Genomic DNA, 26,824 nt, shown 5'->3' with positions numbered 1-26,824 from the left:
GATGCCACCTCCACACTCTATCATTGTGCCACTCTGTGGCCTACTATGTTGCCACCACCTCCACACCTCTGACCTCATGCTGCTGCTGTTGCTGGTGCCACCTATGCAATTATTTTTTGGCAAAGACCTGATATTTTCAGGAAAACTGTAATGTATTATGGATGTGGCATCTAAATCTTCAAACTCAAATTTAAATGGCAAATTTCAACTTTTAATTGATTTCAAACTTTGTCATTGTGCCTCAATGTGGCCTTCTCTACTGTGGGCTATGTGGGCTTCTGCTGCTGCCACCACCACCACTCTCTATGATTGTGCCACTCTGTGGCTTTCGCCGGTTGCTGCCACCATGTTGCTGCCACCTGTGAGCACCTGCTGCTGCTTCGGCTGCCACCGCCTCCACGCTCTGTCATTGTGCCCTCGGTGGCCTACCATGTTTCACCCACTTCCATAATTTGGATCATAGCAATGCAGCAGCTCTCTCCTCCCTCCACCATTAGTCAGGTCACACAGGAGGCTGCAGAGATAACACAAGGAACAGGCTGAGCTCTGACCTCTCCTGATGCATCCTCCTCCTGTACTCTCCACCATTCACTGTCCCTCCATGCTACACACACAGGTAGGACGGCACTCCGCGTTAGTTGTGGTGCACGAGGACAGGCGAGGTATCCGCCAGGTAACGTAGAAAGAGGTATTCCAGCACTCACGGTAGATTTCTATGCAATCAATTTATTAGCATAAGTTATATACAGAACGCGTTTCGGCTTGCCAAGCCTTTACCAACTGCTAAATGTACATGCTACAGACTTTATTTATATATGGTGTGAATAGGTCCCCTATTGTTGACGTCACATCCTCGGCAAATCCAAATCGTGGTGTGACACTGTCAGGAGGCGGTACTTCAACACATTGTTCATTTCACCAAACGTTTCTATGGGTAGGAAAAGAAAGTAAGAGAAAGATAATAATAATAAAAAAGAGAAAACAGCTCATCTATAAGTCTAAACAGAGTCACAACCTAGTAACATTGAAATCGCGGTTTAACCCCTGGGGTTCCAAAGTGTTCAAAGTATAAATCCAAAACGCTTCTCTGCGTAACAGGAGTGTTTCACACTACCTCCTCGTCTTGGCTGCTCAATTTTTTCGATTACCATAAATTTAAGATGTGCAATGGTATGCCCACATTTCTGAAAGTGAGAGGGAATAGGTTGAAATATATCTTTGCATCGGATTGTGGACTTATGCTTACCGATGCGTTCAGAGATACGCTGCATCGTCTCTCCAATGTAAAAATGCTCCATGCTCCATGCTAAACTGCTGTCCCGCAAAGGGGCCCCTGTCCCTGACTAGCAGGGAAGTAGCTAAAGATCAGCAACATGTGAGAAGCTGTCACCTATTTATCTATGCATCCATGCATGTCAGCCTGGCCGACCATGATGCTGTGAGAATACATAGTACATGTGTACTATGTGCAGTGTCCTGTGTAGTGTGCAGGGGGCGCCAGATTCAGGATTTCTGGCGCACGTTCTTCATGAATCTGGTGCCCCCTGCACTGCTTTGACAGACTGCACCAACTTTTGTTGGTGCACTTTTAACATGGGGAGTATGACACATTTCTATTGGATCAGTAAATGCAGGGACTATTTGAGCACAGCAGGTGGAAGGAGACTCTGAAGGCTGAGCGCTCTGTAGCAGTGAGTTGTGCAATAACTGCCGCTGTCAATGATGGCTAGGCCCCTCCCACATCTGCTTCTGTGTGGAGCAGAATAGAGGCTGAACAAGCTTCATAATAACAAATAGAGAGCTATCTTTAATTCCAGGTAACCATTACAAATAGATTTTTGAAATATTTTAACCTCTTTGACAGCTTTTTGCAGTCAATTGTTTCGTGGCATAACCCCTTTAACTCCCTGTGATTTTCATAATGCTGTTTTAACCCTCCACCACTCTATGACGTTGCCAGTGTTTGGTTTTCCCCTACGATTCATCTGTCAGAAGGAATGAAAAGTCTCAGGATTGATAGCCAAAAGCAGGAGTGGATACAGAACACCGAGGACATGCAAATATCCCATTTACTGGTCATCTCTGTTTTGGATCCAATCCTGTTTGTTTTTGGCTTTAGCAATACTGATGATGGATTAATGACCGATTGAAAGAGGACACGGACGCGTGAAAAGAAGGGCAAAACGATCAGTGACGTCAATGCAGAATTACTGCCGACACCCTCTGCACTCTTTTGGGGGTTTTCTGCATGTATCCACTTTTAACAGAACAGGTTCTGTAGTAATCTATGGAATCATCTGATGTCAGTGTAAAAAGAGTGCACTCTACAATGTTATAGTGGGATCTCAGCAAAGTCCTCTCGACCTGGCACAGACGTTAACTTGTCAGGCTGCGTTCCCGCATCACTTATTTGGTGAAGTTGGCCTCTGTAAATGCACATGGAATTGAAGAGTGAAGTGATTCTAAGAGCGACAGGCTGTCATGTGCATGTCATACTAAAACACAGCATTGTTTGAAGACCAAACCATGCTCCTGATGCATATTTAAGCATGGCACAACGTTGTACAACACCCTACAGGCTCTCTGCAGCCAGGAAATACCTGTTTTTTTACGTGCTTCGTCATTTGATTTGGGTCGAAACAAATTTTTCAAAAAATTTGGCGAATCGGGATGAAACGAATTTTAACAAATTTGCCCATCTCTAGTAGCGATAACTCATATGAGGGCTTATTTTTTGCTGGGTTAGATAAAATGTATAGATGATTCATTTTGGGTTTCTATAGCTTATTCATGAGATTTTATTAACTTTTACTAATTTTTATTTTGGATTTTTTTCCCACTTTTTTTTCCTGCTCGTCATAACATAAAAATAATATTTTATCCTTATTCTTTGTTTCACAACGATTACAGTGATACCTCATTTAGTTTTTCTTATCTTTGCTCAATTTTACTGAGGAAAACCAATATCGGAGAAAATTTTTTTTTTTTTTACTATCGACAACTTTTCAGGGCATAACTTTTCTGTTGATAGATCTGGCTGAGGGCTTATTTTTTGCAAAATGAGTTGTTCTTTTAAATTGTAGCATATTAGGGCACGTAACTTTTTTGGTCACTTTTGAGAACATTTTTTGTGAGGTTTTTTGATAAAAAATTTTTATTACAGGGATGTTTTTGTTTTACGTTGTTTAACAAGCAGGTACATGAATAGTTGCAGGATGCTTTACAGTTGACATGAGACAAGACTGGTGGTATCGCTCACCTTGTCTTCTCCTAACAAGTTGTTTTCCAGACGTTCCAAACAATTGGAAAGGGGATTCATCAGAGAAAATGACTTAACCCCAGTCCTCAGCAGCACTCTCTGCTGCCCTCCTTGACACCAGGCCTTGCTCCAAGAGTCTCCGCCTCACAATTCGTGCCGATGCAATCACACCTACCTGCTGCCATTCCTGAGCAAGCACTGCACTGCTGGTAGCCCGATCCCGGAGCTGAAACACTTTTAAGAGACGGTCATGCACTTGCTGGTCTTTCTTGGGTGCCCTGGAGCCTTTTTGGCAACAGTGGAAGCTATCTCCTTGAATTCCTTGATGATGTGATAGATTGTTGACTGAGGTGCAATGCAATGATGACTGCACATGTTTCTTTAGAGATAACCATGGTAAACAGAAGAGAAACAATGATGCCAAGCACCAGCCTCTTTTTAAAAAGTGTCCAGTGGTGTGATTCTTACTTAATCATGACAGATTGATCTCCAGCCCTGTCCTGATCAACACCTACATCTGTGTAAATGGAGCAATCACTGAAACTATGTTAGCTGCTCCTTTTAAGGCAGGCCTGCAATGAAGTTGAAAAGTGTTTTTGGGGAAAAAGTTAATTTTCCTGCAAATATTGACTTTGCAATTAATTGCTGTTAAGCTGATCACTCTTTATAACATTCTGAAGTATATGCATATTGCAAATGTCATTTCCCGGCGTTTTGATTTTTGGTGGCCAGAAACAGAGCCAATCACAAGCCAGGAGACTCTGCAGTACATCCAGCATCACGTGGTACACTTACATGGCATACATTTGGCATAATGGTGCGATTAGGAAGCCTCAGGGGCATCAATGCCTGCTGCCCCTGCTGTTTCTTTTCCATGTTTACATCATTTTCTGAGGTTTCCAGGTTTTTGGCAAAGCTTCCCTGTGTAGAGCCTTGGTCCCCTTGAAAAATGCTCGAGTCTCCCATTGACTTCAATGGGGTTCATTATTCAAAACGAGCACTCGAGCATCGGAAAAAGTTTGACTCGAATAACGAGCACTCGAGCATTTTAGTGCTCATCTCTAGTTTTAATGCATTTTCAAAAATTAAACAAATGTGTACAAAAAAGAAAAAAGTTTTTTGCCATTTTCTGACGCTAATAACTTTTTCATACTTGGGGGTATGGAGCTGTGTGAGGTGGCATTTTTTCCAATATAAGCTGATGTTTTCATTGCTACCATTTTGAGGTCTGTGCGACATTTTGTCACTTTATATTCCATTTTTAATGTGATGTAAAATGGTGTAAAAATCGCATTTTGGATATTAGGGCGCCGTATCCCAATATGGAGGCCACCGCCGGCAATAACCATTCTTATATTTTAATAGATCAGGCATTTTGGAACGCGGCGATACCTAATGTGTTTGTGATTTTTACTGTTTATTATGTTTTATATCATATTATACCCCTAGGGAAAGAGGGGTGATTTGAATTTTTAATATTTTATATTTTTTACTTTAAAAAAGTATATATGTATATACTTATATACTACATAAGTAGGTTTAATCTGCTGTTGAGGCAATGGCTGATTTGGCAGCTCCCCTTTAGTGCCAATTTTTAAATGATTGTGATAAACAACCTGTGAAACTCTTCCTTATTTTTGGACTTCATAGACATCTGATTCTGGGTAAGGAATGGCTATACAGGCAGTCCCCGGGTTACATACAAGATAGGGTCTGTAGGTTTGTTCTTAAGTTGAATTTGTATGTAAGTCAGAACTGTATACTTTATCATTGTAACCCCAGCCAAATTTTTTTTGGTCTCTGACAACTGGATTTTAAAAATGTTTGATTGTCATTAGAACCAGGATTAAAAATAAAGCTTCATTGTAGACACCTTTACTAACTGTTATAGCTGTTTATTGTAGCCTAGGGCTAAAGTACAGTAACTTGGCAACATTCAGAGGCCCGTTTGTAACTAGGGGTCGTATGTAAGTCAGGTGTTCTTAAGTAGGGGACCGCCTGTAATGGTGTATGGTTCCATTTCCCAGAGTAGATCCAGTTTTCAGAATGGTGAAAATTCATTAGCCATACTTTATCTCCAACTTGTAATGGCAGTGCATGAGCTTGTGAGTTGTATTCTTCTTGTCTTTGAGTCTTTGAGCTTCTTCCATGCGGTAATCCACAATTTTTTTTGCCTCAAGCATTCTACGCTTGTGTTCAGCGACCCAATCAGTTTTTGGCAAAGGGTTTATTGACTCAGGTACTTGGATTCCTAGTGCATGGTCTTTTGGTAGTTGACCTTGTCTATCAAACATAAGATAGAAAGGTGAGTAACCTGTAGAACAATGTGTGGTGTTATTGTAGATTTACACTAGTTCATCAAGTAATTCAGGCCATTCTGAAGCTGAAAACTGAAGCTGTTCACAACATATTGATAAAGGATTGGTTTACCTTTTTACAAAGGCCATTTCCTTGGGGATGGTAAGCTGTGGTTTGTAGCTTGTTGCACTTGTGGAATTTGCAAAGTTTCTTGGAATAATTGAGATTTGAATGCTGGTCCATGACCTGTTAGGACAGTTTCTGGACATCCATAGTGTTTCACATACTCATGGTAGAATTTTATGGCAGTCATATGTGCAGTGACGTTTTTAACAGGAACAACTGCAACCCACTTGGAATAGTGGTCCATCATGGTAAGGGCCTGAGTATAGAATGAATGATATGGAGAAAGTTTCACATCGTCCAAAGCTACCAGCTCGTTTGGCTTGTAAGAACAGATAGGCAGGGGTGAACCAAGCCTTTCTGCTGCCTGAGGCGAGCAATAGAGAGACGCCCCCCTCCATATATGTAATATATCAGGGACCAGATGTGTCAAGACCAGATCCTGGTACCGCCATGTAGTATAAAATGCATACAGAGTACCACCATGTAGCATACAATGCATACAGTGTACAGCCATGTACTATAAAATACATACAACGTACCGTCAAGTAGTATAAAATGCATGCAGCGTGCCGCCATAAAGTATAAAATGCATACAGCGTGCCGCCATGTAGTATAAAATACATACAGTGTGCCACCATGTAGTATACAGCGTGCCGCTGTAGTATAAAATGCATACAGTGTGCCGCAATGTAGTATAAAATGCATACAGCGTGGACGCCATCTCGTATAAAATGCATACAGTGTACCGGCATGTAGTATAAAATAGATACAGCATGCCACCACATAGTGCAAAATGAATACAGGGTACTGCCATGTAGTATAAAATAGATACAGCGTACAGTGTACCTGCGTATATAACGCCATCAAATTCGGCAGCACTTTACAATTAAACACATATACAGCATATACATACAGCATATACATACAGCATATACATACAGCATGTGCACACAAACATGCAGCATATACATACACACCATAAACACTCATACAGCATACACAAACACATATACAATATATACAATATATATATATAATATATAATGCATATATATATTTGCAAATGCATATGTGTGTGTGTGTGTGCAGGTGGGTGGCAGAGTTGGCGGCTGGCCGGGTACCAGAGTCGAGCAGGTGGCAGAGCCAGTGGCCGGTCGGGTAGCAGAGTCGGGCGGGCAGCGAGTGCCAGAGTCGGTGGCCTGCCAGTAGGGTAGCAGAGTCGGAGGGTGGCCGGCAGGGTGGCAGAGTTGGAGGCTGGCCGGGTGGCTGAGTCAGCGGGCAGCCCTGAAGCAGCCGCTGCTGCACGATGCTGCCCCCTAGTCCAGCAGGAGGCGTGCCGTCCAAGGCGAAATTCTCAACTCGCCTCATGGCAGGTGAGCCCCTGTGGATAGGATGTAAAGATGCCTTAGCATTCTTATTTCCTGCTTTGGTCAATTTGCAAGCTGGACATTCACTGCACCAATTTTTGATATAACCTCGCATTCCAATCCAATAGAAAATGTCAACGGATGGTTGCTTCTGTTTTGTGCATGCCTATGTGTCCAGATTGATCATGGTAGGCATCAAGGATGATCTAGGCATCTCGCCTTGGAATGACGATCTGATGCAAGCTCTCACCTGAGACAGTCCAGGCTGTTCTGCAGAAAAAGACATTTGAGTTGTCTCCACTGATGTTTAAGTTCAACATGATGAGGTGACCTGTGAAGTCGAACTGGGATTCTTCCAGAAGTCAAAAAGTAATGGTTTTCTCCGAGGAGACGACTCTCATTTTGGATGTCGTGTCTACGTCTGTCTCTGTGGTAGCAGAGATGGTATGCTGCTGAACAAACCTATTAGAGAAGGGATGCATTTTCACTTCTTCCCAGGTGTCATATTGGGGAGGTTCTTCTCCAACTGGCAGAATGGACAATGTGTCAGCATTGACATTGGCGCCTAGTTTTGCAGTATTAAGATGCGCTAGATGATTGTCTGTGTACACAGTGAATGGTGTTGCCGACAAGTAATCCTTAAATTTCTCTGTCATGGCCCACAAAATAGCTAAGAGCTTTAACTTGAATGAGCTATAGTTGCTATCATTCTTCTCAGCACCTTGTAGGCTTTGGCTGGCATAAGCAATGACACGCTCTTTTCCATTTTGGTCTTGGGATAGCACTGCACCAAGGCCTTGAAAGCTGGCATCCGTATAGAGTTGGAATGGTTGGCTGTAATCAGGATATGCCAGGATTGGAGGTTGAGTTAGCAATGACTTGGGTGAGGGAATGTCATGTGACCACAACTCTTACACCTATAGAATTATGCCAGTAGGTGGCAACATAGAGAAAATATTAACTGAATCACATAATCCATTTGGCAAATACTCAACCACCTGACAACTACACTCACCGGCCACTTTATTAGGTACACCATGCTAGTAACAGGTTGGACCCCCTTTTGCCTTCAGAACTGCCTCAATTCTTCGTGGCATAGATTCAACAAGGTGCTGGAAGCATTCCTCAGAGATTTTGGTCCATATTGACATGATGGCATCACACAGTTGCCGCAGATTTGTCGGCTGCACATCCATGATGCGAATCTCCCGTTCCACCACATCCCAAAGATGCTCTATTGGATTGAGATCTGGTGACTGTGGAGGCCATTTGAGTACAGTGAACTTATTGTCATTTTCAAGAAACCAGTCTGAGATGATTCCAGCTTTATGACATGGCGCATTATCCTGCTGAAAGTAGCCATCAGATGTTGGGTACATTGTGGTCATAACACATTGTGGTCATAATACATGGTCAGCAACAATACTCAGGTAGGCTGTGGCATTGCAACGATGCTCAATTGGTACCAAGGGGCCCAAAGAGTGCCAAGAAAATATTCCCCACACCATGACACCACCACCACCAGCCTGAACCGTTGATACAAGGCAGGATGGATCCATGCTTTCATGTTGTTGACGCCAAATTCTGACCCTACCATCCGAATGTCGCAGCAGAAATCGAGACTCATCAGACCGGGCAACGTTTTTCCAATCTTCTACTGTCCAATTTTGATGAGCTTGTGCAAATTGTAGCCTCAGTTTCCTGTTCTTAGCTGAAAGGAGTGGCACCCGGTGTGGTCTTCTGCTGCTGTAGCCCATCTGCCTCAAAGTTCGACGTACTGTGCGTTCAGAGATGCTCTTCTGCCTACCTTGGTTGTAACGGGTGGCGATTTGAGTCACTGTTGCCTTTCTATCAGCTCGAACCAGTCTGCCCATTCTCCTCTGTCATCAACAAGGCATTTCCACCCACAGAACTGCTGCTCACTGGATGTTTTTTATTTTTTGGACCATTCTCTGTAAACCCTAGAGATGATTGTGCGTGAAAATCCCAGTAGATCAGCAGTTTCTGAAATACTCAGACCAGCCCTTCTGGCACCAACAACCATGCCACGTTCAAAGGCACTCAAATCACCTTTCTTCCCCATACTGATGCTCGGTTTGAACTGCAGGAGATTGTCTTGACCATGTCTACATGCCTAAATGCAGAGTTGCCGCCATGTGATTGGCTGATTAGAAATTAAGTGTTAACGAGCAGTTGGACAGTTGGACCTAATAAAGTGGCCGGTGAGTGTATATTATCTAGTAACTGGGGTGAGGTACTGGGACACTACACTGGACAGTGGGTTAGTTGTAAATATAATTACTTGAATATATTTGTACATATGTAAAAGAGCACACTGAGGTATGTCCCAACTATTACAATACAATCGCATATGAAATAGGTATGAAACAGATAATGTCCGGATTTATTAGGACCAAAAAATAGCTTGGTGAAAACACAAAAGCATTAAAGTGCAAATGCAAGAGACACAAACACAGACTCAAGACATAGAGTAAATTAACTCTAGATAGAGAAAGAGACCATGCTGCCCTGACACGAGTTTCGGTCAGCAGACCTTTGTCAAGGAGTAATTCTGGGAAGTCTTAACCACCACAAGGAGCTCCTGGCCATGCATTCTATGCAACTTCAATACTATGCTGACACCATTGATGAAGCTGAAAACTGGGGGAGGAGAAACAACATAAGAGTGCAAAGCCTCCCTGAGACCGTCAAACCCCGTTATCTAGATGTTGCCCTTCCACAACTGCTTGATGAGACCATGGGGTGCCCCCTAATTAACCTTTGGAACTTGATCGGGCACATAGATCCCCGGACTCAAAGCCACCTGAGAAGGAGAGACCCAGAGATGTAGTTTGTAGGGTACACAGATACAAACTGAAAGATAACATTATGAGAGCTTGAGGGAGAGCGGCCCACCAAACTTCCAGGATCACCTAATTCAACTCCTCCCAGACCTCTCCTACTACCTCACCCTACAGAAGTGCAGAGCCTTGTGCCCCCTGCTGGCAGTACTCCAGGATCATCATCTACAATACTCATGGGGCTTCCCATTCTGCCTACAAGTCCGACAGGCAGGGAGGACATTTATTATTGGACACTGGGCGATCCCCGGGCCTTCAACAGAGACCTTGCTTTACCCACAATTGAAATTCAGGACTGACCATCCCTCCCCACACCCCTTAGGGAGGAAGGTGGGGTCTACTGCCACGTTCACAGAGTGGCCCACGCAACCGTAACAGGGGTCCCATGGCAGAGATGATGACTCCCCCCCCCCCTGGGGGTAATTGATCAAAGCTAAATTCTGTGATAGCCTGGTCTGAGTGTTCATTTGTTTATTCCTTTCCAGGGCTTCGTAAGAGATGCCAGCTCTGTTTGCAAGTCAGATATTAGGCAACGGATCTCCAGCTTTATCGAGACCCACAGGGATGATCAGGCCCCCCTACCAATACAGTGGAAATATTGAAGGGTGAGATCCAAGGAGAATTTATTAAACACGGGTCACGTCTGAAGTGGGAAAATGCTGCCAAAATCCAGAACATGTTCAATAAAATACAGATACTAGAGACAGCCCACAAAGCGGGAGGATCCCAAACAGTTCTAAATGAGCTCCTTAACACCAGAGAGGATTTGAGGAACATATTAGATCAGAAACACCTCAGATATCAGGACAGGAATAGGCGCTTCTTTTATGAACATTCCATCAAATGTGGTGAGCCCCTAGCGAGACTCCTCCACCCAAGGTCGACTGCCACCTACATTCTGAAAATACAGAACAGGAAGGGGGCAGGTGGTTCATGACCCTATCACAATCTCTGACATTTTCCGCTCTTATTACCAGGAACATCCAGGGCCAAAAGACAGACATGGCCCCGGAGCAACTACAGGCAAAAATTGATGCATATATAGGTGAAGGCTCTTCCTTGTTTGGGCAGGGAAGACAGAAGGTCCCTTGAGGAAGACTTCACCTAGCAGGAGCTCTCAGAGGTGATCAAATTAATTCCGGCAGGTAATTCCCTGGAGCCACATGGGTTTACACCACATTTTTATAAGACTCTCCCCGGCAGGAACTAGTCCTCTTTCTCACTAGGGTTTTACCGGGATCTCCTCGCTTACGCCTTTTATAAGCCAGTCCCTTAAGGCATCTATATCAGTTATCCCAAAACCAGGGAAAGATCACACGTAGAGATGAGCGAACATACTCGTCCGAGCTTGATGCTCGTTCGAGCATTAGCGTACTCGAAACTGCTCGTTGCTCGGACGAATACGTCGCCCGCTCGAGAAAATGGCAGCTCCCGCCGTTTTGCTTTTTGGCGGCCAGAAACAGAGCCAATCACAAGCCAGGAGACTCTGCACTCCACCCAGCATGACGTGGTACCCTTACACGTCGATAGCAGTGGTTGGCTGGCCTGATCAGGTGACCCTGGAATAGACTAGCCCCTGCCTGCGCTGCTTGGATCATTCTGTGTCTGGATGCCGCTAGGGAGAGAGCTGCTGCTGGTCAGGGAAAGCGTTAGGCTGTTCTATTAGAAAAGTGTTAGGCAGGAGTGATTCTACAAGAACCCAACAGCCCTTCTTAGGGCTACAATAACGTTATACATTTTTTTATTTTATTTGCAGCTAGTACCATATTGTGAGGAATTTGCAGGGGGACTTGCTACCGTTGTGTTTAGCTCTTAGTGACACACATAGTGGGAAAATTTTTTTAGGGGTTTGATTTCAATTAGGCCAGTCTGCCATTTACTTTTTATTTTACGTTTATTTTTTCATAACTCAGCGTCATCTCATCTGGCATAGCAGTGTGCTTTCATACTTGGCTAGAAAATAGCCATAGGAGAATCCAAACGGCTTACTTAGGCCTACAATAGCGTTATATATTTTATTTCTGGTTGATCTGCTGGTGGCTGTCCTTGCTGCAGTGCATCTACTACCATATTGTGAGGAATTTGTAGTGAGACTTGCGACCGTTGTGTTTAGCGCTTAGTGACGCACATATCCATCGCAAAGACCGAAGTGGGAAAATTTATTAGGGGTTTGATTTCAATTAGGCACAGTCTGCCATTTACTTTTTATTTTACGTTTATTTTTTCATAACTCAGCGTCATCTCATCTGGCATAGCAGTGTGCTTTCATACTTGGCTAGGAAATAGCCATAGGAGAATCCAAACGGCTTACTTAGGCCTAAAATAGCGTTATATATTTTATTTCTGGTTGATCTGCTGGTGGCTGTCCTTGCTGCAGTGCATCTACTACCATATTGTGAGGAATTTGTAGTGAGACTTGCGACCGTTGTGTTTAGCGCTTAGTGACGCACATATCCATCGCAAAGACCGAAGTGGGAAAATTTATTAGGGGTTTGATTTCAATTAGGCACAGTCTGCCATTTACTTTTTATTTTACGTTTATTTTTTCATAACTCAGCGTCATCTCATCTGGCATAGCAGTGTGCTTTCATACTTGGCTAGAAAATAGCCATAGGAGAATCCAAACGGCTTACTTAGGCCTACAATAGCGTTATATATTTTATTTCTGGTTGATCTGCTGGTGGCTGTCCTTGCTGCAGTGCATCTACTACCATATTGTGAGGAATTTGTAGTGAGACTTGCGACCGTTGTGTTTAGCGCTTAGTGACGCACATATCTATCGCAAAGACCGAAGTGGGAAAATTTATTAGGGGTTTGATTTCAATTAGGCACAGTCTGCCATTTACTTTTTATTTTACGTTTATTTTTTCGTAACTCAGCGTCATCTCATCTGGCATAGCAGTGTGCTTTCATACTTGGCTAGAAAATAGCCATAGCAATAGGATAGCATCGTTTGGTTTTAAAAACTAAAAAACACAAGATGCTGCCCTATAGGCTAGTAGAGACCGAGGCCTTTCGCAACCTCATGGCGGCGGCCGCCCCTCGGTATTCGGTCCCCAGCCGCCACTACTTTTCCCGATGTGCCGTCCCAGCCCTGCACCAGCACGTGTCAGACAACATCATCCGTGCCCTGACCAACGCCGTTTCTGACAAGGTCCACCTGACCACGGACACGTGGACGAGTGCTGCCGGGCAGGGCCACTATATATCGCTGACGGCACATTGGGTTAACTTGGTGGAGGCTGGGACCGAGTCTGACCCTGCGGCTGGTCATATACTGCCGACGCCGAGGATTGCGGGGCCTACCTCGGTCCAGGTCTTTCAGGCCTACTATGCCTCCTCCTCCTCCCACCCCTCCTCCACCTCCTCCTCCGAACTACCATCCGTGGGCATGGCGCCATCAGTCGCTAGCTCTAGGCACAGCAGCAGTGCCGTCGCTAAGCGTCAGCAGGCGGTGCTCAAACTGCTGAGCCTAGGCGATAAAAGGCACACCGCCCAAGATCTATTACAGGGCATCACGGCGCAGACAGATCTGTGGCTGGCACCGCTGAACCTGAAGCCAGGCATGGTTGTGTGTGACAACGGCCGTAACCTGGTGGCGGCTCTGCAACTCGGCAGACTGACACATGTGCCATGCCTGGCCCATGTGTTAAATCTGATAGTTCAGCGTTTCCTCAAGACAAACCCCAATCTGTCTGATTTGCTCACGAAGGTGCGCCGCATCTGTGCGCATTTCAGGAAGTCCAGCACAGATGCTGCCACTCTCAGTGCAGCGCAGCGCCGCCTCCAACGGCCCGCTCACCGACTGTTGTGCGACGTGCCCACGAGGTGGAATTCAACATTAACCATGTTATCCAGAGTTTACCAGCAGCGCAGAGCGATTGTAGACTGCCAGATGTCAACTTCCACCAGAACTGGTAGTCAGGTCAGTCAGCTTCCTCAAGTCTACAATGAGGAGTGGACGTGCATGTCTGATATCTGTCAGGTGCTGAGTAACTTCGAGGAGTCAACACAGATGGTCAGTGGCGATGCCGCCATCATCAGCCTCACCATCCCGCTGCTTGGCCTGTTGAAAAACTCTCTGATCAGCATGAAGTCGGAAGCTTTGCGCTTGTCACAAGAGACGGGGGAAGAAGATTCCCTTGTTGATAGCCAAAGCACCCTTAGGTCTGTTTCTCAGCGCATATCGGAGGAGGTGGAGGTGGAGGAAGAGGAGGAGAATGTTGGCGAGACACAAGAGGGGACCATTGTTCAGTCCTTCACTGTTCAGCGTGTATGGGCAGAAGAAGAGGAGTTGGAGGAGTTGGAGGAGGAGGAAATGGACAGTCAGGCCAGTGAGGGGAGTGAATTCTTGCGCGTTGGTACTCTGGCGCATATGGCAGATTTCATGCTAGGCTGCCTATCCCGTGACCCTCGCGTTCAAAGAATTTATTCCAGCACCGATTACTGGGCATTCACTCTCCTGGACCCACGGTACAAGCAAAATCTTTCCACTCTCATCCCTGGAGAGGAAAGGAGTGTGAGAATGCATGAATACCAGCTGGCCCTGGTGCACAAGCTGAAACAGTATTTCCCTTCTGAGAGCGCTAGCGGCAGAGTGCGTAGTTCTGCGGGACAAGTAGCGAGGGAGAGTAGGCGAGCAGGCAGCTTGTCCAGCACTGGCAAGGGTACGCTTTACAAGGCTTTTGCCAGCTTTATGTCACCCCAGCAAGACACTGTCACCTGTCCCCAGTCTCGGCAGAGTAGGGCTGATCTTTACAGAAAGATGGTGAGGGAGTACGTAGCTGACCATACCATCGTCCTAAATGATCACACAGCTCCCTACAACTACTGGGTTTCAAAACTGGACATGTGGCACGAACTGGCGCTGTACGCCTTGGAGGTTCTTGCCTGCCCTGCCGCTAGCGTGTTGTCCGAGCGGGTTTTCAGTGCAGCTGGTGGCATCATCACCGATAAGCGTACACGCCTGTCGACTGACAGCGCTGACAGGCTGACGCTTATTAAGATGAATAAAGCCTGGATTTCTCATAATTTCCAATCTCCACCAGGTGAAGGAAGCTCAACCTGAATAATTTATGCACTCCTCCTCCTCATTTTCCTCCTTCTCCTCCTCTTTGTACACTAAAGCAGAGGAAACTGGCTATTTTTTGACAGGGCCCACTGGCTCTAGCTATAGTACTTTATGCATTTAATTTTTCTGGAGGGCCACCTACTCGGTCCTCTGTTTTAAACAATTTTTGGGACTGCCACATACAGGCACTCAATCTATTCAATTTTTCTGGAGGGCCACCTACCTGCTCCTCTGGTTTGAAAACTTTTTTGGACTGCCACATACAGGCACTCAATCAATTTCATTTTTCTGGAGGGCCACCTACCTGCTCCTCTGGTTTGAAAACTTTTTTGGACTGCCACATACAGGCACTCAATCTATTTCATTTTTCTGGAGGGCCACCTACCTGCTCCTTTGGTTTGAAAACTTTTTTGGACTGCCACATACAGGCACTATCCAAATTAAATTGTCCATATAGCTGCCTCCATACATCGTCCCCTTATCAAACGAGGTGTGTCAGGCAGAAATTTGGGTTGTTTTCATGGATTCCACATCAAAGTTGTTAACTTTGTCGCCACCCTGCTGTGTAATCCACAAAATATACTGGCAAACTTTTACCATTTACGGATATTATTTCAGCGCATCTTGCGCATCTGTTTACATTCCCCTCACCCGCCATATCCCAAACTTATAAGAACACTACTACACCGTGTCTGACCATGGGGCTGGTCATATACTGCCGACGCAGAGGATTGCGGGGCCTACCTCGGTTCAGGTCTCAAAGGCCTACTATACCTCCTCCTCCTCCCACCCCTCCTCCACCTCCTCCGAATTACCATCCGTGGGCATGGCGCCATCAGTCGGTAGCTCTAGGCACAGCAGCAGTGCCGTCGCTAAGCGACAGCAGGCGGTGCTCAAACTGCTGAGCCTAGGTGATAAAAGGCACACCGCCCAAGAGCTATTACAGGGCATTCCACATCAAACTTGTTAACTTTGTCGCCACCCTGCTGTGTAATCCACAAAATATACTGGCAAACTTTTATCATTTACCGATATTATTTCAGCGCTTCTTGCGCATCTGTTTACATTCCCCTCACCCGCCATAACCCAAACTTATAAGAACGCTACTACACTTGATCTTATACAAAAGGTTCTTAGAAGTGCTGTTTGGGGAGTAGCCTAGAGACAGGGGCTTGGATTGGCGAAAGCTCGCCTGGAAGCGGAGCGCCAGCTCCATCCCAAGATCCAACTAACATAGTTTTAACTGCAGCACCTTTAATCTACTACTAGTTCACTGCCTCCATAATAATAATAATAATAATCTTTATTTATATAGCGCCATCATATTCCGTAGCGCTTTACAAATCATAGGAAACAAATACAAATGTAATGTAACAGAGCACAACATTTGTATGGAACAACAGGAGTGAGGTCCCTGCTCGCCAGAGCTTACGGTTTATGAAGATGATGGGGTAACACGAGGTAAAAGAATATTTAATGGTCAAGCCATTCTTCTTAGGGAATAGAACAAAATATAATAAATGGAATTGCTGTCGCTTGAACCACTCAGCCGTCATCTTATATACCAGGTCCAGGGTGAATGGGACTGCAGAGAAGTCTGGTGCCTGTTGGTTGCTGGATAACAGATGGGAGGACGACACAGGACGGGTTAGTAGAAGAGTTAAAACTTCATGCAGTTAATGAGTGTTATAGGCTTGCCTAAAGAAATGGGTTTTAAGAGCACATTTGAAACTTTGGAGGTTAGGTATTAGTCTGATAGTCCGGGGCAGAGCATTCCATAGAATTGGTGCAGCTCTAGAGAAGTCTTGGAGACACGAGTGGGAGGTCCGCACTAGGGTAGAGGTTAATCTAAGATCACTGGCGGATCTAAGAGCACGGGTTGGGCGATAGACTGTGATAAGAGAGGAGAGGTAGGGGGGTGCAGCATTATACAGAGCTTTATGGACGAGGGTTATTATTTTAAACTGTATTCGAAAGGAGACTGGCAGCCAGTGCAGCGACTGGCATGAACTGTAGGCATACATGGTCCCCTTATCAAACGAGCTGTGTCAGGCAGAATTTTGGGTTGTTTTCATGGCTTCCACAACAAACTTGTTAACTTTGTCGCCACCCTGCTGTGTAATCCACAAAATATACTGGCAAACTTTTATCATTTACCGATATTATTTCAGCACTTCTTGCGCATCTGTTTACATTCCCCTCACCCGCCATATCCTAAACTTATAAGAACGCTACTACACTTGATCTTGTACAAAAGGTTCTTAGAAGTGCTGTTTGGGGAGTAGCCTAGAGACAGGGGCTTGGATTGGCGAAAGCTCGCCTGGCAGTGGAGCGCCAGCTCCATCCCAAGATCCAACTAACATAGTTTTAACTGCAGCACCTTTAATCTACTACTAGTTCACTGCCTCCATACATGGTCCCCTTATCAAACGAGCTGTGTCAGGCAGAATTTTGGATTGTTTTCATGGCTTCCATGTTAACTTTGTCGCCACCCTGCTGTGTAATCCACAAAATATACTGGCAAACTTTTATCATGTACCGATATTATTTGAGCGCTTCTTGCTCACCTCCTTTGGTTTGAAGCCTGAGTCCATTTAGGGTATGTCGCCATGCCACTCTCTAGCCTGCCGCTGCTGCCGCTGTCTCTGCATGCCGTACCCTATAGTGTCAGGGTCAATTATTGGATGTTTTAGATGCTATCTGGCTTCATTCTGTCACTCTGTCATGGCCATGCTGTTGCCCATAATTTTGGCATAATGGTGCGTTTAAGCAGCCTCAGAAGCATCCATGCATGCTGCCCCTGCTGTTTCCTGTCCATTTCCGTGGTGTTTCCATCCTTTTCTGAGGTTTCCAGGTGTTTGGCCAAGCTTCCCTGTGCAGAGCCTTGGTCCCCTTGAAAAATGCTCGAGTCTCCCATTGACTTCAATGGGGCTCGTTATTCGAGACGAGCACTCGAGCATCGGGAAAAGTTCGTCTCGAATAACGAGTACCCGAGCATTTTAGTGCTCGCTCATCTCTAATCACACGGTATCTGCCAACTATCGCCCCATTTCTCTATTTAATGTGGGAGCCAAACTATACTTAAAGCTTTTGCCTAACCCATTGGGCGCCATCCTGCCCTCGGTCATCCACGGGAATAGGTAGGGAGGCCTAACGACCCGCAGGATTTACACATTCTCTAGCATACCAGGATTCCCTGGTCAGACTGGGGGAGGAAATTCCTTTGTTTGGAGCTGGAAATCGATACCTGTATGGGACAAATAATGAAAGGAGCCATACTTCTCACTTGGGACACTTGGACACCTCCAACCCAGATGTCTCCCTGTCATGGTTGGAATACCAACAGGTGACATCATACGTCAACACTGATTCTGATTCCAGATTTGGGGCTTCCCCCACTGTCCTAGAGGCTCTCAGCGGACTTCCATCCCCCCTGCCCACATGCTCTCCTTGCTGTATGCTATCCTGCTTACTGAATCCTCTCGGGGTAACCCAGGGTTTGTGGTGGCCTGGGAGACAGAGCTGTCAACTACCCTCACCTAAGCAGAGTGGGAAAAAGCTTTTAATATTTATTCTCCCACAAACTACCTCTACCCTGTAGTGCACAAGAGAACAATTGTAAGATTCTCTTGCAATGGTACAAGTGTCCCCTCACACTTCACAGAATTTATCCAGGAGTCTCCGAGATTTGCTGGAGATGCGGAGGTGGGATCCACCCTACACATCTGGTGGAGCTGCTCGGTGATTCAAGTCTTCTGGCGAATGGTGTTTGACACTTACAGCAGGTTTTTGGTAATACTATACAGTTCAGCCCACAGGTTGCCCTCCTCTCAGTGTTGCCAGGCACCATCTCCTCCATCATAAAGGGTTTCTTTCGCCACTTCCTCGCAGCAGCAAGGATGGTGATCCCTCGACATTGGAAGAGCCCCCACCCACCTTCTACAGAGGATGGATACAGGAGCTCCGATACATATGTAGAATTAAGGAGCTGGTGGGCGACAACTCACCAGATCCAAGTAAAGCAAATACAGTCTGGGCTTCCTGGGAGGAATATTAATTGACCCCTGCCTTTCAGGATTTATTTACCTAAACTACCAGGAAGCCATTCACCTACATTCCCCTACCTCCTCTTCCTTTTCACCCTCCTCCCTGTCGTGTCTGGTTTGTCTTGTTCTGTCATGTTTGTCTCCCCCTGTCTGACATAGTTTACTATTTTACCAGGGTGTAGGAAATTCTTACTGTGATTTCACATATCATGCCTGCCAATTTCTACGGTTCATGTCTCTGTAATATCTCACTGCTGTTATGTGGTGCGAGACCACCCTTCATATTTTAGAATCTACTTTTTTAATGTTTATGTTGTTTCCTTCAATAAATGTGGATTAAAAATAATATACACTCCTGTAAAAGCTCCACTACCTTAACGGCACCTACCCCAGATGCATACACCGTGGCAGGGAGAGCCAGCAGACACCATCACATGAAGCATCATGTGATCCCTGGGAGTCAAATAGTGACTCGCCCAGGCGAGACGGTGACAGCGGCACCTCGGCATGCACACTGCATAGATGAAGCAATGGAAGACATCTTTGAAGAGGTAGAAAACATTAACTTGTGATGTGTAACTTAAACACCTTATCAGAACATCATAAGAGAATTTTTATATAATTCCAGCATCATGAAAATATGAAGAAATTAAAATAATAAAAGATGAATAATAAATTAATAAAAATGCTTGGCCTTCCAAAATAATAAATAATAAGATTGGGTGGAAAGTGAGAAATGCATAACAAATTGAATGTGAATAAGAGTGATTTCTGCATAGAAAATGTAAGAAAAAAGCAGAAAAAACATACATGAAAAGCGAAAAAGTGTAAAAAAAATGTGTAGAAATATAGTAAGAGTTGAATGACCTCTAATAATATATAACAAACGCCTGTATGTGTAGTAAGCTGATTCCCCTATAGGGATAGATGTATGATATACATCTAGTGTGTATAAATGACAAAAAATGAAGGATATAAAGTATACATTTAAATATTGACAAACAGGGGCAGATTTACTTACCCGGCCCATTCGCGATCCAGCGGCACGTTCTCTGCGGTGGATTCGGGTCCGGCCGGGATTCATTAAGGTAGTTCCTCCGACGTCCACCAGGTGGCGCTGCTGCATTGAAGTTCCCTGGAACGCAATGGAATACACCGAGCGAGTGAAGGTAAGTGCAAGCTCCGCGACACATTTTTTTTAAAAATGCGGCGGTTTTTCCGAATCCGTTGGGTTTTCGTTCGGCCACGCCCCCCGATTTCCGTCTCATGCATGCCAGCGCCGATGCGCCACAATCTGATCATGTGCGCCAAAATCCAGGGGCAATTCAGGGGAAATCGGCGCAAATCGGAAATATTCGGGTAACACGTCGGGAAAACGCAAATCGGCCCTTAGTAAATGACCCCCACAATATCTATAAAATCTCAGTAGTAAAAAGGACCATATGTCACCAATCACTCTATAAATGTTCAAAAAAACTTTAGCATGAAAAAACTTAAAAGAATGATTGATAGATATCAAAAATAACCGGAAATTATAAAATCAATAAGCAACACAGCAGCTGTCAGTGTATAGTAAAATCACATCCTCTATATCTTCCATCCGATAAGTGTTGAAGTGTAGAAGTTTTTATAAAAAATAGTTTATGAGCACAGCCCAGGATCCAATCCATATTACAACCTAAATATGTGAAAAAATGAAAAAAGAAAGGAAATGAAAAACTGTTAAAATTAATAAATAATAGTTAAAACCACAAGAACTATGCACCTCAACTAGAGGATGCTAAAACAGGCAGCAGATCTTAAGCAAGATGATAGAGGATATAGTCGACATTGTGTATCAAAAGCATACAACAGAGAAAAAGATTAAACAACCTCAGTTATTATAAACCAAACAAAAAGATATGACTCCACAACCACCAAGATTCATTACCACCTACCATAGTCGATGACGAGAGATTTCGGATATTTTACGCAAATACTGACCTGTTTTGACTACAGACACTATTTTACAAAGATTGTTGAGCCCGCATCCAGTGATGGCCTCAAGACGTGCACATAACCATAGAGCTCTATTGGTAAATGGGGCTGTGTCCCTTGTGCACACTGTATCTATTGTCCTAATATTGAGAATGTTTAGGACTTTTGTGACTCTAAAGGAGAGAACTACTATACAATCACGCGGCCATTTAATTGTAATACTGTTGGCATTATTTATCATGCGACACGCCCTTGCCCATACATATATATTGGGATGACAACAAGAGAACAAAAAACTTGGGTGAGAGAACATGTCATCAGGATCATAGCGGCGGCCACATGTACAGATTTCGAAGTCTGAAAACAATTCCCAGGCACTTTTTCATCAATATCATGCGAGTGATCCTAAGAAATTTAAAGTAAGAGAATTAGATCTTGTGAATTTAGAAATGGGGGGACCCCGATTGTTATAACCAGAATCAAAGTAGATTTGGACCCTCCAAACTGTCCATATAGTTGGTCTGAATGAAAACTTTGGTTTCTCAGCATTCTTATGATATTCAGATTTATATCCATAAGCTTGCCCCTGCTGGTTTAGCATCCTCTAGTTGAGGTGCATAGTTCTTGAGGTTTAAACCATTATTAATTTATTTTCATAATTTTTAATTTCCTTTCTTTTTTTTCATTTTTTTCAGATAATTAGTTTGTGATATGGATTTGATCCTGGCCTGCTCATAAACAGTTTAAAAAAAAAAAAAAACTTCTACACTCGTTATTGCTCAATCAGATAGAAATTATTAGTGAATGTGATTTTACTCTACACTGACAGTTCGCTTTGTTGCCTGTTGATTATATAATTTCCAGTAATCTTTGATATCAATCATTCTTTTAAGTTTTTTCATGATTTTTTTCCTGCTAAAGTTTTTTTTTAACATTTATAGAGTGATTGGTGACATATGGTCCTTTTTAGTACTGGGATTTTATACACATTGCATGTCAATATTTATATGTATACTTTATATGCTTCACTTTTTGTCTTTTATATACACTAGATGTATATAATGTGTTTAATACATAGAATCAGATCACTACACATACACAACTTTGTTATATATTATGGTCTATACAAATGTGAACACATTAACATATGTTATCTTATAAATTAACTTACACGTTATGTATATACAAATATGATCTAGATTATTAGATTCCTTTAATGTACATGTAATCAATGTTAACAGGATGGCATGCCAATATCTCAAGAATAATGAATCTTTGTCATATTTTGTTTTTATCATTTACTTATTTATCATTCATTTTTGGATATAAAGAATAAAACTTCAAAGATCATAAAACTGTTTTGAAGGGTTTTAATAAAGCCTTCTGCAACATAAAATAACATTTTAAACACATTTTACTATTATTGTAAATATTCACTTTTTATGCCTTGCCCAGAGGAAAACGATAAATCTTGTCTCAACTGAATGAACACCATTTATCATATTCATTTTCTTGTCAATACAATTATGAAAAGCCTTTGGCTCTTTTCCAAGGAACCTGATTTGCTACAGAAACCCAATTAGGATAAGCAAGCCTGCTACTAAACACTACTGCAGACTTTCTCTCGGAAATATAACACGGCTTAAAGCATAAATGACACCTCACCTTTGAACCCTGAGCCTAATAACATTTTATGTTTGTAAAGAAACTTGAGGATCAACATCAAATGTTAGCATCCCTCTTGTAGGTTCCTGCCATCTGCTGGACATCACTACCATTTCAGATTTTTTTTTCAGATGTGCTTATATGGCTTAAAATATTAAACTATTTATAAAATGTACAAGCTTTTTTTTATACTGATAATATTTTTATTGCTAAAATATTTGTAATGATTGGATAATAAATGTTATTTACACTGTATCCTAAACCATAATACTGATTTAACTTAACTTAAATATAAAATAAAATATTCCACTCAATAAAATATTGAGTGGAAAATTATAAATCCAAAAAATATGAAACATGCTGCCTGTCTCAGTGAGACAGTGAGATATATCCATTGGACAAATGGTTTAAAATATTTAACATTAACGATTGAGCGACACATATTTCCATTTAACCTCAACTATTACATTAAGCATAATATTGTTTTATTACACAAATTATAACCTGTATGCTGAAAATATAATGGATCCTATGTACTAATTACAAATATCTGTACCGCCTATTGTTATGAAGCCTAACATTGATATTATATGTAAAAGCAATGACCCACTTTAAGGGTCATAATTCTTTACAACTGGTGTGATTCAACAAAGTGACCTCTCAGTAGGTAACCACAAATGGCATATTTAAGGTTAACTGCACTGCTGGCATCACGGGATAAGGTTTAGCTGATTGCACATTAGTTCATTTAGATTTTCTTCCTCTTTCCCACTGTGCTGTGCTATTAACCTGAGGGTAGAGTACTGGTGTCCCTTAGATTACGCTTTACTACTGTCACACAGTAGCAGGGATACATCCAGTCAAACAGCATGGTGTCACTGGTGTTTGTTTTCAAGGCAAAAGCAATTCCTTGTAGAATTTGTGCCAGTCTGATCAACATACGGTGTCAGTGGGAAATAGAGACTATAATTGATTTTTATGCTACCACCAGCCAGATGGGCTAATACAGTAGCCAATAATGACCATAATGTAAATCTCATTTTAATTTGTTTTTGTTAATCATTCTAATATGTTCTAATGCAAAAACAATACTGTGGTATAATGTTAATTAAAAATAAACTATTTTATCAATTCTAAGTATTTTTTAATTTAATTTAAGCCAACCAAGACCATAAACCCTGAGAAATTCACTTCCACAAACTTTTCGTTTACTGGGCTGTAGAAAACATTGTTCTGTAATATTTTAAATGAACACTTATAGAACATAACAAATGTTGGTGTTCTTTCTGGTCAGTCTCACACAGATATTATCCTCATATTTCTACTATATAATAACAGCAGAGGAAAAAAGGTGAAGGGTCATTGTGCTTTGTCTTTAGAATTAAGATGGTTGTCTTCATTCTGATAGCACACTCTTAATTCTGGAGACACATCTTAATAACTTCTAAATAGTTCCAACAAAAGAGCCATGTCAGAAGAATGAGCAGGCCCCAAGGTGTTTCAACTGGAGTGTTTTCATCTGCCTTTATTGCTCTATCCCTCTCCAGAATTAAGGCAATAACCTGTGATAAATTATTCAGGAATTGCTACAGGGATCAAAGTAAAATCATTCTGTTAAAGTGCTGTTTGCAACATTTGGCACTTAGTAAAGAAGAGAGGAAAAACAACTTTTAATGCTTGGAAGCTGAAAATCATTGTTTTTTAATAATTTAAATAGATGGTGTTTTTACAAATGGCAACTTAACTATGAAGACATTGATATATTGCTACAAAATCCTATATTTTGTGATCTTATCTATATATAGGTCTAATTTTCTGTTCTTTATCTGCATATTTAATTTAATATCTCTATTTTTTATATTTCAACCCACTATGTTGCAACAGCCAATTTGGTATGAGTGAGCATTGGCTAACCAACCATGATTATGCCACACGCAGCTTCAGCCTAACCTTCCGCTTGTAGACTTACAAAATAAGTATAGAAAAAGCTATTTAAATGGCCCCATGCTAGTTTTTTTTTTACAAAAAAAAATAAACACAAATCCAGATATGAACGTCTGAAAAAAAAAATCACAATTTTTTGTGCAATCCTGTTGAAAAGTAATTTTTTACACATATTTGAGACTTTTGTGCCACTTTTCAGACAAAAGTCTCAGAAAACCTACAAGCTCATATGCCTCATGTATCAACCACTGAGATAAAGCAGGGAAGGCCAAAACCTTAAAAAAATCCCTCAATGTCCCCATTGTGTTTTTTTGTCAACACTTTTGTATACCTCATATATAAAGCATTTCAGGCAATAAAGTATAGGGTACATCTTAGAAAATAAATCCATTTTTAGTTTTAATCTAACAAAAAAAGCATCATAGTTTAGCAGAATTACTCAGCCTCTAGTAAATAAATAATGCAATTATGTTGCAAGTGCTATCATTTGAATGAATTTGCGAGTCTTAAATTATCCTGCTTTAGATATTCTGACAGATCCATTATCCCTATGGACAAGAGAAAAAAATGTTTCAAAATACCACAGATTGCTTTTGTCTCTTACACTTTTTAAGCTCTACGACATTCAACTAAATAGTATTAATTATGGATTAAAAATGGATAAGGCTTTTTTGCCTTAATAATTTTTCATGAATGAAATAATTTAGTTGAAAAGTTTCTGTGATGGTATAGGAAAGGGTTTAGTTATTTAGTGGGTAGCTTAAAGCACAGTGTTAGCTTTATACAAATTAGACAGATGGTGCTTACAGTAGAATTTACTAAAGGTCTGTCACAACAAATGCAGCCAAGATGCATATTTAATCACGGGAGAACCTTGTCTACCTGCAGCTGCCAACTGCTAATCCAATTTCCCTGATAAATGTGGCAAGAGACACGATCAGCAATAAAGAGCATCTAACTCCATTTTCCTGGAGGGCGTCTTTTGATGAACATTTAGGATGGAAGAACGGAGAGCACTGTGTGGCCCCGGCTCGTGGCAGCTGTGTGCATATTGAATGCACAGCTCTCAGGTTACTCACTTAATTCTGCCACTATCATTATGTTGCTATTGATCTAAGTTGTTGCCTACACAGCATTAGTCTAGTTGAAGCTGTATTAGGCAGTTATCATGCATCAAACTTGCTCAAAAGCCTGGAGATTTTCCTTTAATTACTTGTGATTTTATTTGTAAATACCATTAAAGTGTAATCAAGCAGTCACTTTTCTGGATCATTACAGACTTTCAAGTAAGAAATACATCACTGTCCTGCATAGTGACTTTAAATGACTGTTCTTATTTAGTTTTAATGTTTTGATTTTAATTTTAGGGCTCAGTTTTAAATCTTGTCACTAAATCATGTCACTAGACTTGTAGTGTATGTGAAAATCTTGGAGCACCATATAACTCTTTATTATTTATTATCCATATACTAATACATTATAGAAGGGCCACCACTTAAAAATATTCATGCATACACACTGGTTTATTCAATCACACACATTTATAGACTTAAATACACACACATAACATTCTACACACACCTTATATATTTGTACACACATACATACACATACACTCATAGTTACACATTTATGTACTAACATATACATTTAAACACTGATACATACAGTATATACAAACTCATGCTGTATATACAGTGTATACACACATAACACATATAGTAACAGCATACACACATACATACAGTATATACATACAGTATCGTATATACAAACTCATACTGTACACTCACCGGCCACTTTATTAGGTACACCTGTCCAACTGCTCGTTAACACTTAATTTCTAATCAGCCAATCACATGGCGGCAACTCAGTGCATTTAGGCATGCAGACATGGTCAAGACAATCTCCTGCAGTTCAAACCGAGCATCAGTATGGGGAAGAAAGGTGATTTGAGTGCCTTTGAACGTGGCATGGTTGTTGGTGCCAGAAGGGCTGGTCTGAGTATTTCAGAAACTGCTGATCTACTGGGATTTTCACGCACAACCATCTCTAGGGTTTACAGAGAATGGTCCGAAAAAGAAAAAACATCCAGTGAGCGGCAGTTCTGTGGGCGGAAATGCCTTGTTGATGCCAGAGGAGAATGGGCAGACTGGTTCGAGCTGATAGAAAGGCAACAGTGACTCAAATCGCCACCCGTTACAACCAAG

At 42.4% G+C, this 26,824-nt stretch overlaps 1 long non-coding RNA gene across 1 annotated transcript in view; it reads right to left on the bottom strand.

Annotated features, from left to right (window-relative positions):
• Positions 1-780: 780 nt before the first annotated feature.
• The window catches only part of LOC140128947 (uncharacterized), a 442,943-nt gene continuing 416,899 nt past the window's right edge, over positions 781-26,824 (bottom strand). Inside the window, exon 3 of the long non-coding RNA XR_011855204.1 lies at positions 781-928. This is a non-coding gene — a long non-coding RNA (uncharacterized lncRNA). The remainder of the gene's footprint in view (positions 929-26,824) is intronic.

This window comes from Engystomops pustulosus, chromosome 4 (genome assembly GCF_040894005.1).
Source record: "Engystomops pustulosus chromosome 4, aEngPut4.maternal, whole genome shotgun sequence".
Classification (NCBI taxonomy): domain Eukaryota; kingdom Metazoa; phylum Chordata; class Amphibia; order Anura; family Leptodactylidae; genus Engystomops; species Engystomops pustulosus.
This window is presented reverse-complemented; position numbering and strand designations above follow the sequence as displayed.